This window comes from Salminus brasiliensis, chromosome 5 (assembly GCF_030463535.1).
Source record: "Salminus brasiliensis chromosome 5, fSalBra1.hap2, whole genome shotgun sequence".
NCBI classification, from domain to species: Eukaryota; Metazoa; Chordata; class Actinopteri; order Characiformes; family Bryconidae; genus Salminus; species Salminus brasiliensis.
The window spans coordinates 42,062,931-42,079,662 of record NC_132882.1 but is presented as its reverse complement, the minus strand read 5'-3'; positions in this window follow the sequence as shown (position 1 = coordinate 42,079,662).

The window sequence follows — 16,732 nt, the reverse complement described above, 5'->3', positions numbered from 1 at the left end:
TCAAGCCTGTACTGACTAAGAATTCTTTTTCATTATTCAGTGCAGTGTACCAGCAAAACAGCCCCAGAGCATGACACTACCACCACCATGCTTAACATTTTCAGTTGTGTTTTGTTTTCTATTAAAAATAAGTACATCGTCATTCATTCTGCCCAAGAAAAAAAATTCTGTTCAATGAAACCATGATATTTCTGTTTATGACGAGTGTATGTAAACGTCTGACCACACCCACAATACATGACAAATGTGTTTCATGAATCTGGCCTAAATATGTGTTTTACGCACCCTATGATGCTCCCTTATCTTTATACGCTATGCGCAATTATTGTGACAGATTGCAACTCACTGCAGGAAGCATAGAGGGCGACAAATCGCTACAGTTCGGCTTCTCTTTAAAAGACAACGATGGTGGTAGAAAGGTGAGAGGTTTCGTCGGTTGAATTATTTGATTAATCAAGTAATATTTGATAGGATTAATCAAAGAAACACTCGTTAGTCGCAGCCCTGTTCATGGAACATAGCGGTGCTCTCAGCCAGCGCTCGGTTTCTAGTCAGTTTGCTTGTTTATCAAGATAAATACTGTAGCAATACTGTTCTTAATGAGAGAATGACATTTTTAAAAAGCTTCTTGAATACAACCATGGGTTTCTGCGAAGTGTATGAATGTGTGTGTGTGTGTGTGTGTGCTTAGAGCTGAACTTGGGCTTGTAGAAGGTGGCCATTGCCAGCTGGAGTCATTGCCTTTTCTCTACTGGACTGCTTTCCTCTACATCGAGGCTTTGTCTTGGTAGACTTCAACATGAGGATGGACTGACGTGCACGGACTCTGGTGGACACCTGGAGAAACAGGAGCAATTCCGGGATGCCCAGTGGATTCTGGCTGGTCTGGCCACTTGAGGAACAAAAGCTAAGCGGACCCCCCCAGTGGCACATGGCTAGCAGCACTCAACTGACAAGGACTTCAAGAATAAGACAATAAACTACGTCTCCAAACAGACTGATAAGCGTTAAACCTACACTTTTGCTAGAATACATGCAAATAAGTGCTTTGGCGTTGGGACTCGTCGTGGTCTTTCTGGAGCGTGTACTGTATGTTCACAGCGTTCTATTAAAGTGGAATTCCACTGATGCTTTCCTGCAGTTCCTGCATAATTAAATGGATGTAAACAGAGTCTTTAGGAGTGGTTTGGAGTGATATGCTCTGCCGTTGAGAAACCTGCCGAGTCAGAATTGTGCACAGCGGTGGTGAAAGGAACCAGATCTCTAAGCAAATGAAGGCCTTCAAAAGCTACATCAGATGAAACTGATACTTGAAATGGGTATGAACACACTGCCGAAGCCTGAGACACCGTCTTAAAATAGTTACAACTGAGGTGGTCTTAATTTGACCAAATCCTAGGATAAATAGTCCCCAATGAAAATATATTTGGGGCTATTTTACCATCATTAACACTGTATATAATTTTTTTTAATGGATATATCAGCACGGCAAAACATTTTATTTTAGCAAGCAAATAAATAAATAGTTTAAATTAAAATTTGTACATAATAATTATTATTATAATTATTTCACTTACTTCCAACATATTTCATGTAATTTTATCTACTGAGTTTCTCATTTTACTGGCAGATCACTTTGCTTATTTCAATTGTTTCAAACTCAGCTAAATTATCTGTTATGTCTTGAATTAGGCAAAAATCATCTGCCAATGAAATAAGAGACGTTTAGCAGATCACTCAAATCACATGACCCGAGAATCGCTGGTCTGAATCCTGGGTCATGCTGCTTGCCATCAGCAGCCGGAGCCGGAGAGAGCACAATTGGCCTTGCTGTCTCCAGCTGGGTAGATGGCGCTCTCTCTCACTCTGTCTTTCCCCACATCACTTCGGTGTGATGCTGCCTGGCATGGGCGTTTGCTAGCCGACGCATTAGAGCTGGGTACCCGGTGCTTTCCTCAGAACGCATTGGTCGCCCGGGTGCATCGTTTAAAAAAGGTTGGTGGCTGATTGCACGTTAGTATTAATGAGTGGGTTGGGTCATTGGTTACAGCCTGAGGATCATGAGTTCGAATCCCAAGCCATGCCAGTGTTGGCCAGTGTGGGCCAGAACAGGCGTCTGTTAGCTGGGGACCTGGCGCTTTCCTCAGAGTGTGTTGGCTGCCTGAATATGCATTGATGGCAGTTCGAGAAGAGGCAGTGATCGACTTTACATGTATTATAGGAAACATCTGTAAAGTTCTTATCCTCCTAGTGTCGGGAGCATTGCTAGTTACAAAAGGGTGGGTTATAGGCAGTACCTTTACATTTAAGAGGTTGTCAATTTTTACAGAGGACTCCTGGTTGCATTCACCACCACTGTAAAGAAACGAGAGGGGGTAGGTTTCTCGATGTACACTGCACTAGCATTTCTTGTAGCTCTGAATGACTGTGTTTACATCTCAAAGACTGAATTATGCTGAAATTGTGGTCATTCAGTGGAAACCACAGACACTGTCCATCAAAACGATTGGAACACCTTGCTTTTCAGCATGTTTTTAACAAACTAGCAGGTTTTCTGTGTTGCTTTGCATCAGATCATCATATAAGGCACGAAGAAACTGTTGGGCCTTTGAGCAAGGCCAAGGCAAGCCCTCCAAAGACTGTGGCAACGTTGAGTACCAGTCAAACGTTCTGACACTTTGTAAAACTGAAGCAATAGCTCATGAACGTCCTTCCAGAACAATGCCAACGCAATGAGTCCTTCATGGACAATACCAGTCAAAAGTCTGGACACACCTGGGTGAATGTGTGCTGACCCAACATCCTAAAAACATCTGATCCGAAAGGGTGGGTTGACCATATTTTGGTTGTCAAAAAATACGCAACTTAGAAGGACGCAGGTTTTCCTCGTAGTTAGGATGCCGTCGCTGGGAGGGGGTTCAAGTAGGTTGAATGTTGAACTGAAGGGAGATGATTGGGGCATATAGGCTATTGAGGCTATTTATTGGTTTTGCTAAATGAGCAGATGTGTGTGTATTAATGTACATTCACATTCTGTAGCTGTAGCCAGCCACAACATCCTAACTACAGTAGATATCGGTGTGTACCCAGTGTCCACTTTATGGTCACCCTAACATTTGGAAGCAAAGACAAGATTTGGACCGGTACTGTCCATTGCATTGGCATTGTTCTGGAAGGACGTTTATCCCTCAGTTTTACGTAGTGTCCGAACGTAGAAAGGCCACCGTCCTTAAAAGGCTTGCCTTGGCCTTGCTCAAGGGCCCAACAGTGGCCGCCACAACCCCCGTGACCAATAACCCAGCACTGCCCCTTTAGACGTGTAGACATCCAAATGGCCCTGCCCTTCCCAAGGAGCATCCATTACTAGGTCATCCACTCGTGTTCACTAGAGTCTAAACAGGACCCTTGAGCTAAGGGCTTAACTCCACCGCCCTCTTCATATACCCATTCAGTTCCTCATGTTGGCATCCCCTGAGGCACGTAGTGCAGTTTTTGCCATGGCGTCAGTAGGTATGGCAGGTATTGCAGTGAAAAGGTTGGCAGAGAACCCATTAGAGTAGCTTGGCAGCCATGTCTGCACGTACAGCTAGTGGCGTAGAAGACAGATTTGCTAGCTAACGATGCTTTAGCATGAAAATCCGATGTTTATTCGATCAGTTCTGGATGAATCTGGACCAATCGTTGCTACACAGTTAAACCACTGGACATCCTAACATTTCGAAGCGTCTAAAGAAGGCAAGGTGTCTTCCAAACGCTTGACGGACGGTGTACCTTCTCTTTTTTCGCGTCACGACTAGCACCTTACAACATCCTGCGGTCAGTTCTGGGATCGGGAGAGGGGGGCGGGCTGAGCTCTTAGCGCTTCAAGCTAACTACGAAACCTGGACAGAACAGGCAATCAGTCGAGGTTTTCTTACACAGACTCACAGTATATAAGGAATGCGTGAGGTGGATTAGATTAGACTCCGGATTGGACGCAAACTCCGTACATGCTGCGTTCAGCGTAGCTTCACGCGACTGTGGACTATTTGGAACGATGGGTGGAGCGCTGAGGACTTGAATGGAAGCATTTCTACTGACTCGAAGTGTTCGTTGATTTATTCGCTGTATATTTTAAGGGGTTTCGGGGGGGGGTGGAGTTGTCCAGGGGTCTATGTACGGTTTGGGGCTTGTGGGGCTTTTTTCTCTCGTTTCTCTTGTTTGGTTGTTTTTCTTCGTTGGTCTGTTTTTTTGTTTTGAGTTTTTTTTTTTTTAAGCAAATTTCCGAAGAGTGACTCGAGCAGAGGGTGGAAAAGTATCACTCTTCAACTGTTGCACTTAAAAACTTAGACACGAGTGTGTGTGTGTGTGTGTGTGTGTGAGAATGTTTGTATGTTCAGACTGAAAGGTGTCATGCGTCTTTATAAATGACCTTTGAATCTGACCTGTGTGGGTGTGTGTATGTGTGTATGTGTGTATGTGTGTGTGTGGGTGAGATCGATTTATGTATGTGTCTACCAGTGTGCGTGGGGATGTGTGATGCTTGTTTACCAACGTTTTGCCCATGCATGTGTGTATGTATGTGTGTGTGTGTGTGTGTGTGTGTGTGAGAGAGAGAGAGAGAGAGAGACTGTGCTGTTTGGAACAAACAACAAAAGCATTTATTAGTGTTGGAAATGTTTAAAATCATGTTTACCTTTGACTGGAATGAATTTAAAGAACTTGAAAATAAAATAAAATTGTAAAAGGAGCAAACCATAACAAAGGTTATAATAATAATCATAATAACTAAATAATGCCTCAGTGTTTTTATTTCCCCTCATATGCAGCACTTTCATATGGCTTGAGTGAGCTTTGAAGCGAAGCGGAACCTATCCTTTAAAGCTAGTATCCAAATATTCAAGTAAAGGTTTTAAATTATAATTTTAATTGACATATTTCACTAATTATTCATATATGTATATGAACGGACAATATGACAACATACTTTGATACTTAGAACAGTTGTAATTATAATGCTTATAATTAAATTATTACCCATACTTTAGTTATTTATGTATTAAATTTTTTGTATATGTATATATTTTTATATAACTATATATATTTATACAAGAATGTGTGGCCAGTGCATGGAAAAAGGGTAAAAACACATATCTACATAATAGGTCAGAGGGACGGTAAGCATTTTCACCATCACAACTCTCAGAGGAAGCACGACAGTAGAGATTAGATTAGACAGCAGGTTACTACGAATCTGATGCTGGACCAATCATATCAGACCCACCTGGGCACGGATCCACACCTGGGCACAAATCCCTCACACCACAATCAGCACAAGAACATTCTGTTACATTTCTGCTTGATAAGACTATCATACCTTGTCACTTAAGTAAAAGTGTAAACAATGAATAATTTAGATTATATAAAATGAAAAAGAACCTTATTTTAAGTTAGTTTTAAATATAGTTTTAAATATTGCATATATTTTTACTTCAAAGAAAAATCTAGATTTAATCAAATATATTATCAAATTAGGTCATATGTATTATCATATATGTGTGTCATATGTCAGTTCATATTTGATACTCTAGTAAAATTATAATGCTTACATTATATATATATATATATATTATATATACACACACACACACACAAACGCAACTTGTTTTATATGTATTAATTAATTAATTGATAAAATCATTGTATTCATATTATATACATTTTAATATAATTATTATAGAAATCATATCAGACCCACCTGCGCACAGATCCACACCTGGACATAATCCATGTTTTATTATATATATATATATATATATATATATATATATATATATATATATATATATATATATTTTTTTTTTTTTTTTTATATATATTTTTTATATATATTTTTTTTTTTACATATTTTTAATGAGTTTAATAAATTAATTTACTATTAATTAATTTACTACTATTGACTTACTATTAAGTCCCTATCATTTTAAATATAGTATATATTTTACATTTTATATTTTTCTAAAATACTCTATTTTTTCTAAAATATATAAATCTAATATTTTATATTATTAAATTATAGATTTCTTCCCATATATAATTATTTTGTTATATTAACTGTATTATGTACAGTTTGTATTATGCCTGTAATATGTATAATAAGTAATGTCATGGTATAACATTAATTCAAATAAGTATTATAGATTTTAAATGATATATTATAACATGATAAATCTATCAAGTACCATGATAAGACTTTTACTTACCTCAGACCTTTTAGGGGCTATTAAACAGGCTAAACCCTCCTATTTTTCTACCATCCTGGTAGTTGTTTTAGTCAGTCACACTCTGTTTTGGGGGTTACTTGAATTGAATTGCTTTGCTACTGCTCCCAACTATTTCTTTTAAAGCTTGCAATAAACCAGCATTATTTCCTCATGTAAGGGCTGTGCACAATATGCTATTGTGTAATACACTGTGGATCAGCTACCCAGAATAAAGCCTAGATTAAGCCTCGCCTGCATTACACAGCATTTTAATGGAAATTAAATGGCATTTTCCCATTGAAATGAAAAAAAGTCGGAATTAATCTCGGAAACTGGCCCTAAATTATGTAAAATACCCAAAATAAATAGTTGGATGCTCTGGAAAATGGCAAATTATTATACAGCATTATTACTGTATTAAAGAACAGTATCACTTGATTATTAGATACTGGCATGATCAGGCTTTTTATTGTCTAAAATAAGGGTTTTTAACTTTTTAACCACTCAGGAGAACACTGCAAGAACCAGACACGAGCTTTACAGCTCAATCACCAGACACCCAGACATGGAGGTTCAAAACCAGTGGTTTTGAGTAGGCAGTTCACAGCACATTAGGCTTTCTACTCGCTAATGACTTGTGTGTCTCGAGGGGTATTTCCCCGTTTTCTGAACCACCACTTTATGAGCAAGCCGTCTACCAACAGGGCGGAACAATAGCGCTACTGAAGGAGGACAAAGGTGGCTGTTTAATTAAACTTGAGAGCTGAACTCGTGAGTAACTTTTTCCCCCACCTTAGACGACACAGACAGTCAGTCCCTCAGGAAAGCTCGAATCCAGGTGTTGCTGGAATTGCCGATGCAGAAGTACAGGGTGGATTGTGGAACATCAGACAGGACCTGGACGACGAGGCTGTTCTTTCATTATATGTCCCACCAAAAAAAAGAAAAGAAAAAAAGCTTCGACTAGTCATCCTATTGACTACTCCTGTACCAGCAAGGGTATAGAAGATCTAGAAGGAACAAAACGATCACTGGGACTGGAAATTCTTTAAAACTGGAAAGTTTAAGAAATTGAGGTTCTTTAGGTGAAGGTAAGGGCTTCAAAGAGCCCTTTGTTTTAGATAGAAAACCTATATTGCACTTTGCTAAGAACCATATTTTAAAAGGCCCCTGAACCCTAGGTTTATTATTCAGTTATTAATCATGATGCAGAAACTACTGTGAGTTATTTGGTACCCGTTTTGCTATAGCATATCCAGTGGCGTCCCACTGGGTTCTATTCTAGGGCCTACAAAACTGACGTTAACACAGTACACGTAGTAAGGAACTGCAGTGTGCGCTTACACACTTCAGTTACAGGGTATTAGGGGTTTAACGCCCATCTACTAATGGCTTTCATTGTACATGAAGAACCATTTAAGCACTTAAGCATTCAAAGGTTCTGCAAGTCCATGGTTCCGTCTTGACAATCACCACCTTTACTGAAGAACCACAAACCCTGCCTGATACCCTCATGCGACAACGGGCCACCACCAACACTACTATCCAACAGGGTGTGAAGGTTCAACCCCAATCACAGGTATTCCATAGAACCACACTGCCGAGAACCATTCACCGTGAAGAGCACTGCCCTGCTGCATCGGTTCTGCTTGCTCATTCACAAAGATTACGTAAGTAAACATCGGCGGATATTAGTACAAATGAGAGTGGGGACTATTAGCTGATGGCCCAGACGACCCGAGTTCACCCTCGCTGGCGTTCCTCTGCTGAAACCACAGAGCAGGAAATCATGGCGAAGGGCACAAGTTCAGCGCTTGCTATTAAAACCTCTGAAAGCTTCGTACGCGCCGTAACGTGTTTACCGCCTCTGGAGACGGGGTTAGGGAAGGTTCCCCAAACGACACGCATTTGTCTTGACGCGTTTGCACATGGCGCTGCCAGCAGGTTGAGTTAATGAGCCAGGAGCGAATGTTAAGGCGGAATCATTTAATTAAAAAAACATTGTTGGGTCAAGTCCCAGTGATGATGCCATCTGAGAGCGGATTGGTGTAAAATGTAGAGACTTACAGACAGTATCCAGACACAAAGTTCTGGTTGGTAGAACATTCAGAACATCATGATTTGGGTTTCTTAGAACGTGACTAGACAGGATAACCTTCCCGGGACCTTTTAAAAACACTGCTAAACGTCTCTTTAACGTTCTCTGCTAGGCTGGGTAAATTCTTAACAGAGGTGGTGAACGGAAGCAGACGTTTGAGGAGTTTTAATGTTTCTAAAACCAAAACTGAAAATGTTAAAATATAAACTGGTAAGATTTTTCATTCTTAGAACGTCCAATCTGCAACGTTTTCAGGACGTTTTTTTTTTTTTTTTGGTGTTTTTTCTTTAACGTTTATTATTTTTTTCCCAGAATTATTTGAACATGCAATTATTTGAAGTAATGCAATTAAAATAATAATAATAACTTTATCATCAGCGCAAATTCAGGAAATATTCAGTTCAGTGTTTAAATAAATGCTCTAATTCTTAAGTCTGAAAAACATTTTATGACACGTTCATTAAATATTATTATGTATCAGTTCAATGAATGTTTTTTATGTCATTGTACTGTATTTATTATTTAAAATGTATTATTTTTTTTGATTGGTAAAGTTACTTCACGTTTCCATATAGTTATTGTTTTTTTGTTGTTGTTTTTTTTTTTTGGGGGGGGGGTGGGGGGGGTTGTCTAACTGGGAAGGTTAGGGTTAGGGTTCATGCTGCCTGCCATCAGCAGCCGGAGCCGGAAAGAGCACAATTGGCCTTGTCCTCTCCACATGGGTAGATGGCGCTCTCTCTCTCTCCCAACATCACTTTAGTGTGATGCTGGACAATACAGGCTTTCACTAGCCGATGCATCAGAGCTGGGCACCCAGGTACTTGACTTGTTAACTGCCATTTTCTTAATTCCAATAACTGAGGAGTTAGCTCCCCGACATGCTTTGCCTTAGCCCGAATAAGCTCGCCTTCCACTTCTTTGAGGGCATCAGTTAGCTTAATGGTCAGGGTACTAGGCAGCTGCTTTGAGGAGCCCACCATGGCTGCTGATTGTTGGGACGAGGTCTGAGAGTGTTTCTAGAGCTTTTTCTATATGTGTAAATAAAGCCTTAGCGCTAACAAGCTAATCAGGCTTTGAGACCTTGCTTAAAGTTCTCAGAGAGCTCAAGCCCAGCTTTTTCATGGTGTTCCTTTTCTGTAATCACTTTTAAAGATCAGATTATTCAGGAATGACCCTGGATAGAACCTTCTGTTCTATGTTCTGCACAAGCTCAACAGGACTTCTGCTTCCTAGCAGTCCTATCAAAACACAACACTTCCCTGCATGACCATCAGATGTCGCTGTTTGGCCACATCAGTCCACCACAAGACCAAAACCCTACCCGTGGCTGTTTCTCCTGACCTCCAATATAAATAAATATATCTAACAATGGCTGTTGTGTAAGAGGGGAGTGAGGGATTATAAAGTTAGGATTTAGTCTAGTGGGTTATGATATAATCAGCATGTGAAACAGGCAGGAGAGCTGCTCCGACACACGCTGTTCTGTACCCTGTCCCGTACCCTGTCCCAACAACATATAAAAAAACCCCTGTAAAATATGCACAGAAATACATTAGAATAGAACGCAGAATACACAATAGAACACAGTAATATACCATACCATATTGAAACCATCATATTTCCTGCCCAAACGTACTAGCTAATTATTCTGGGTTCCACAGTGCCATCCGAGGCAATTTCAGAAGTTCTTCACTGCAATGAAATGCCACTACAAGCTCCAACACTAGAACAGGGAGTAAATGGTCAAAAGCATGTGGACACCCCTCCTAATCGCTGAGTTCAGGTATTTTAGCCACACCCATTGATGACAAGTATATACAATCAATAAACACGCCTGTTTAGGTTCCATTTGTGTGACCAATAGCCTACTAAGAAGGAGTCTCCATGGGACAGTCCTACCGAGGACAGCAGCCTAGGCTTTGGAACACAGCTAATCATGTGATCTTCAGACTAGCACAAAGAATAGGCTGCACTGAAGAGATCCGTGACTACAAGACATTTCTGCCCTGCTAGATCTGCCCCAGTCAACCGTAAGTGCCATTATTGTGAAATGGAGGAAGCACCTATGCGCAACAACAGCTCAGCAGTCAGTAGACTACTCAAACAGGCCCAGAAATACAGCCGACATCTGGAGTGATTTTGAGGGCGCAACTGATGTACCCTGCCCGGCCCTCGGGTACCCACAGTTCTCTGCCCACATACAACGTCATAAGTTTTGCGACGCCATAGCAAGAGTTCATCAAGTAGCCTCTTTAGACCTTGTACCATTTGTGTGACCAGTAGGCTACTAAGGAGGAGTTTTCATGGGACAGTCCTACCAGCAGCCTTGGCTTTGGAACACGACTAGTCATGCAATCTCCATAAACTAGCAGAACAATGGGATGCACTGAAGAGGTCAGGGACTCAAGGACAGGATGCTACCTTAACTACAAGTCTGTGAAATAACAGCACTGCTAGATCTGCCCCAGTCAACCGTAAGTGCCATTACTGTGAAATAGAGGAAGCACCTATGTGCAACAACAGCTAGGCCACCAAGTAGTCAGTAGACTACGCAAACTCATAGAGCAAGCTAAAGCAAGGACTGAATGTCAGGAGCTTCATGAAAAGAAAAGGGTTTCCAGCTGCACACAAGCCTAATTGCCCATCACTATGCCCAGTCCCAGCCCAGCTAACATGTCCATTTGGGGCCTGTATGGGTAGCTTAGCTCGGAACCAGACAACAGTTTTGTCCTCCATGTTGCTCCCACATATGAATGTCCACAAGGGCCAGTGAAGGGACCAGGAGAGGTTAAACATAGGTCCCATTTGGCAAGGACACTGCATATGAGGCTTAGATGGAACCCATGCGAGATTAAGGTGGGCTGTAACAATAGGGCGGCACAGGGTCCCAGTGAAAATGCATTTACAAACCCAATCCCTGGGAAGCAGTTTGACCAACGGTTGCATGTAGATGCAGGTACATCCAGACCGACGAGAAGGCTGGACTTCAATCAGGCAACTTAGAAATCTCTCAAAAAGAGGACATGTTCTGGAAAAAGAGGACGTATGGTCACTCTGGTTGACCTAACATGTTAACACGGACACTGGGAGTACAATTTAGTAGCCTGTTGGCAACATTAGCACTTTGACTGAACTACTCCTATTAGGGCGCAGGACAAGAAGGCCACCCTCATGAACTTCCACTGAACTTCACATTCCAGTACCAGTGCCTGAACCAGTGCCATTTCTCCACTACAGACTCATGACCGCCCCGGACGGCTGACATGCTCCACACCACTCGCAGCTGCTAAAAGTTTGCCGACAGCTGTCCAGCAGCGGCCTGACTGAAACTGACCCGTCTCTGCTGACTCGTCTCCCGCAGCTCTGATAAGCTCCAATAAGTTGGCGCGGTATGAGTTCACCTGACGTGCACATATAATCTCTGGGAACGTGCCAGGCTAAGTAGCTTGGCAAGGCAATTTGTTGCTGTCTGGCTGTCGAGTCATGGCAGACTGCACTGAGGTCAGTAAAGACAACACAGCTGGGCATGTGCGGGAGCTTTGTTTACAGAGGTGTAAAAGGCTCCATTAACCAAGGGCTGTATGATATATCGCTTCACCATCATCATCATCATCATTAGCCTAGGCTGCCGCTACATCATAGAAGGCTTTTCCAAAGTGAAGGACACTTTGTATACAGGCCAGAAATGCAGCCTACGTGATTTTGAGGACGCAACTGGCCCTTGGTTACCCACAGTTCTCTGAAAGGGGGGAGTTAAAGTCTCCAGAGCATTGAAATGAAAAGGCACACAAGTTTCGGGCCACAACTGCAAGAGGACGGGACCTTTGTCTGCAGCCTAGGCTTTGGAAAACAGCTAATCAAACGACTGGACAGTGGTTTAAAAAGTTGCTACCAAACAAAGTAGATCAGCTGAATGTCTGATTATGTCTGATTCTAGAAACTGCTCACTAAAATAGTGATTTTACTGGGGGTCACTGTTGTGGATTAGCACATCTTACTTAAATTATTGGGCTGTGCTATTTAGAAAAACACAAAAATCGGATCGGATCGGATCCATTTAGGCCGACAGTCAGCATTAAGAGACTTGGATTGGATCAGGGGGTCAAAAACCTTGATCTAGACATCTCTAGCTTTGGAGTATGTATATGGTGTATGTAGCTGTTGAGTACCAAGTGTCCATACTTAGAGGTACGCTTGGAGGTCCCCCCTTGCTAGCCTATTCGCACTAGCTAGGGGATATTTTCTGAGTGGACAGAGAAGCACTTCTGCTGAATGCTCTTCTGCTCCAGCGTTAGAGTCATTTCCATGCATTACAACCCAGAAACTGGGTTGAGGCGTCACTGATGCCCTGCTTGTACCCCGGTCGCACTGTGATGGGTTCATACTGTATTAGAGAATCGCAGCTTCACCACAGCTTTGAAACTTGCCTGGGTTCATCACTTGTATTTCTGGCTTTTTGCAGCAGTCTGGGTGCAACTTCCTTGTGGTAAACTGTGGTAAACTCATGGAAACTGACATTACTTAGCAGGGGTGGGCACCCCAGGGCTTTGGGGTTGCCTCGCTTTTCCGCCCTGACTCAGCGACATGGGGGGGAACCTGTCTGTGATCATGAGAGAGGCTGAAGGCGCGTGCATTCGGGCCCGCCCACTCGCCCATATGGCGGATCTAGGAGAACTCTGCGGCGTGATTATGCAGGAACTCATTAGCATGCATTAGCTCTCCTGGAATAGCTTGTTGCGTGGAAGGTGAGAGCGCACTTCCGAGGAAAAATGCTTCCCTTTTATCAGTAATGAACGCCGCACACTCATTACAGCCTTCAGCGGCCTCGTTACTCAGCATAAAGGACTTCCATGAACCACGAAATCTAAGAAATTTAACCCAGGCTTTGCCCACCGGGTCTAGGGTCGTTTGTTTCTCGCACTGTGCTCAGACAGAAGGCACAATGTGAACCGACTTATTCAGAGGGGTCAGATTAGCCATGTAATGCTCAGCACTGGCCGTGTTCAAGCACTGGAAGCCAGAAAGAGCAGCAAGGAGAAAGAAAACAGGGGCTAATCCCCTTCCACCTCCCGCCCCCCCTCCCACACTAATGATATTAATAACTCCCCTGATGACATTCGTCGCCAGTGACGACTTCATGTTCGGGGGCCACATCATTGTCATTCCTGTGCCCCCTTTTCCGATCTAAATTCAGGCAAGCATGCGAGCCATCGGCTATGTAGCAAACCTATATACAGCAAAGGCTGCTTCATCAGTTTGGCTGTCCTGTAATTGTGGGAGCGTCAGACTTTAACGGATAACATATGGGGGGGGGGGGGGTAACGTAGAGGCCGTAACGTCAGGTTGAGGACGAACTTTTGAGTCTCATGAAAACATCTAAAGTAGTTGGCTGGTTGTCTGGGTTATTTCCACAGTGCTGGGTAGAGTTTATATATTCTAGGTAACCCAGTCGCTGGGATCGCGACAACCCAGCTGATGGGTCCAACAGCGTCTAAGGAGCCTAATTAGGACGGAATCGTCCATCCGTCCAGGCGGCAGCATGGCGTTATGGCTGACAGGAACTGGTAACTGGTTAGTAAGCTTCCATAAAGTATACTGTAGATGCTGGATGACTTACTATTAAGACGTCGAATCATGTTGGAACTGATTATTATTATTAGTCGCTAAGGTTAGCTTGCTATTAAGTCATGTTGGTTTTACTGGTCCCAGTAGCAAATGTTATGATATTTGAGTTTTAAAGTAGACAACGACTGCGTTAATAATTTTACAGTAGCGCGCTAACATTAGCCACTCCAAAATGATGACTTTACAAGAGAAGGCACAAATGTTCTGAAGTCTGAATGGAAGTTAATGTAACATAGGAGGATATTCCAAGCAATTTAGAGCATTTCTATTGGTCCATTATGCAGAAATATTTACACAGTGTACACGGAGGACAGCTACAGGGTTCAAACCATGGAGAAAACGAAAACAAATGGAGATACATGTTTTTCAACGGACTGCGGTGACATAAATTTTAGGTTTCTGCCCTCTTAGAAATGGTCAAACCCTGAGGTATCGAAGGCCGCAAGAGATTACGCAGTCTACGCCAGTCTTGGAGTCATCAGCTGTGCACGGCAGTGGTTCGTATCTCACCTGAAGGGGCACACTTACCAGGTACCATGAATAAGGGTCCACATGCATGTAGACTCTCCACTGGTGTTCTACAAGAAGCTGAATGGTCAAGGTAGGTCAGTCAGACTGGACTGTAAGACTGTTCTACGAGCTTTGGTCTCTGCTTGGCAGGATTTTTTGCCCAGGTTGGTTGGATGATGCTTGTGGACTGCAGTATTCAAACCATCCAACCTGGAACAGCTTTGCTGGGAGTCCCGGGGATTAAACCAGCGACCTTCTTGTCCCAGGCCATCTTCTCTATTGGAGTTTGGTACGTCTGGTCAAGTGAAGTGAAGCTGCCTGGGGAGGCCAAGAGCACCAATCAGATCAATCAGTCAAAGTGGTCTGGGCTTCGCTGCAAGTGGACTCTGGTGTGGCCCGTTGCGGATGTGGAAGCTATCTGTTCCCGGCACCCCATGTGGGGTTGTGTTAATTTTTTAAAAACACATCAAGTGTGAAAACACCCTAACTTTTAAACCATGGCTGCCCCCACATATCCAGACTGGACTGAAATCTGGACTTTGGCTTAACGCCTGATAATAGATCCAATGTTTTAGATGGTTTCAAGACGAATGTCACATGACAGGGCTGCATAGCTGCAGACCGATCAGAGTGCCTATGCTAATGTCAGTCCACCGCCAAAAGCACTTTTTTTTAAAGATGGTTACAGGACGAAGGTCACATCACGGGGCTGCATAGCTGCAGACCGATCAGAGTGCCTATGCTAACGCCTGTCCACCGCCAAAAGCACCTACAATAGACATGCAAGAGTTGTAGAACTGAACGTTGTAGAAATGGAAGATGTTCGCCTGGTCTGATGAGTTCTGTTCTCCATTCCATCGCGTGGGCAGCTGGGTACATGTGCTGTGATAACCTGTAGAATGCACTGAAACAGCAAGTTTGATTCACGGTAGCTCCGCCTTGCAACCTCCAGGACTTGGAAGAATCTGCTGGAGCATGTAGCCATCTTTCAGGTCAACGTAAATCATAAATTTGAGTGAAAATACATCCAAAGACATACCCCGCAGGTGTTAGCCCGCTCCGGAGGGTGTTGAGGTAGGAGGACAGAAGTCGTATTTCAGCCACAGCACCCCAAACCCCCCACCCTGCCCCCTGCCTCTCTCTCACACTACCCCTATATTTAGCTGTAATCCTCTATTTCAGTGCCTGCATCTGTACAGAACTCAACAGATGGGGGTTAAAGTCACCAACACGTTCATAAATACCACATGAATACCCCCCCACACACACACACACACTTCATTGGTGTTAGCCTAAACAGTTTAATACACACTGCCTTCATAAAACTGAAGAAGAGCACTAGACGAAAACACACTTTCCTCCTAATCTACTGTCTTCTGCAGTTGTTTGATCCTTAATAGCAGTTTAGCATCTTACGCAAACTCACGGTACGCTTAACACCACAAACAAACAAGGGGGCTTGAGGAAATCGACCGTGTGCTCATTTCAACTTTCAGCAGCCTATTTATAACCGCTCGCTCTGAAGAAGCTGTATTGAAGCGGAAGACGCAGACGGTGGCTTGATTTGGAGAAACTGTAATCTTCAAATAATGACAGATAAACGGCAGCCGAGCAGGAGCTGTTTACAAGTGCCACGCAGTCTGAAAGAGCAACATTCATCTCAGCTTCCCTGTTATTTCATTCCCTCTCTTTAGAGTGGAGATTAGCACTTCTCCATAATTGCTCAGTCAATGCCTTGTAATGTGTGTGTGTGTGTGTGTGTGTGTGTGTGTGTGTGTGTGTGTGTGTGTGCTTTAATAGATTACATGAAGCGCGGCAGCCGTGGGGAGTTTACTGAGCCGTGTCCGAGTCTGCTACAGCCGGTATAACCCTTCAAACCCTAAAAGACCCCTACTGCCATTCCTCGCCCCCAAACCACACGATTCACTGTAGCATTTAGAGTAGATATTCAATCATTAATAGAAGATACTGGATCATTTATAGATGATACTACATCATTTAGAGTAGATATTCAATCATTAATATAAGATACTGGATCATTTATAGATGATACTACATCATTTAGAGTAGATATTCAATCATTAATAGAAGATACTGGATCATTTATAGATGATACTACATCATTTAGAGTAGATATTCAATCATTAGGAGTAGATATTCAATCATTAAGAGTAGATACTACATAATTTAGAGAAGATATTCAATCATTAGGAGTAGATACTGGATCATTTATAGATGATACTACATCATTAAGAGT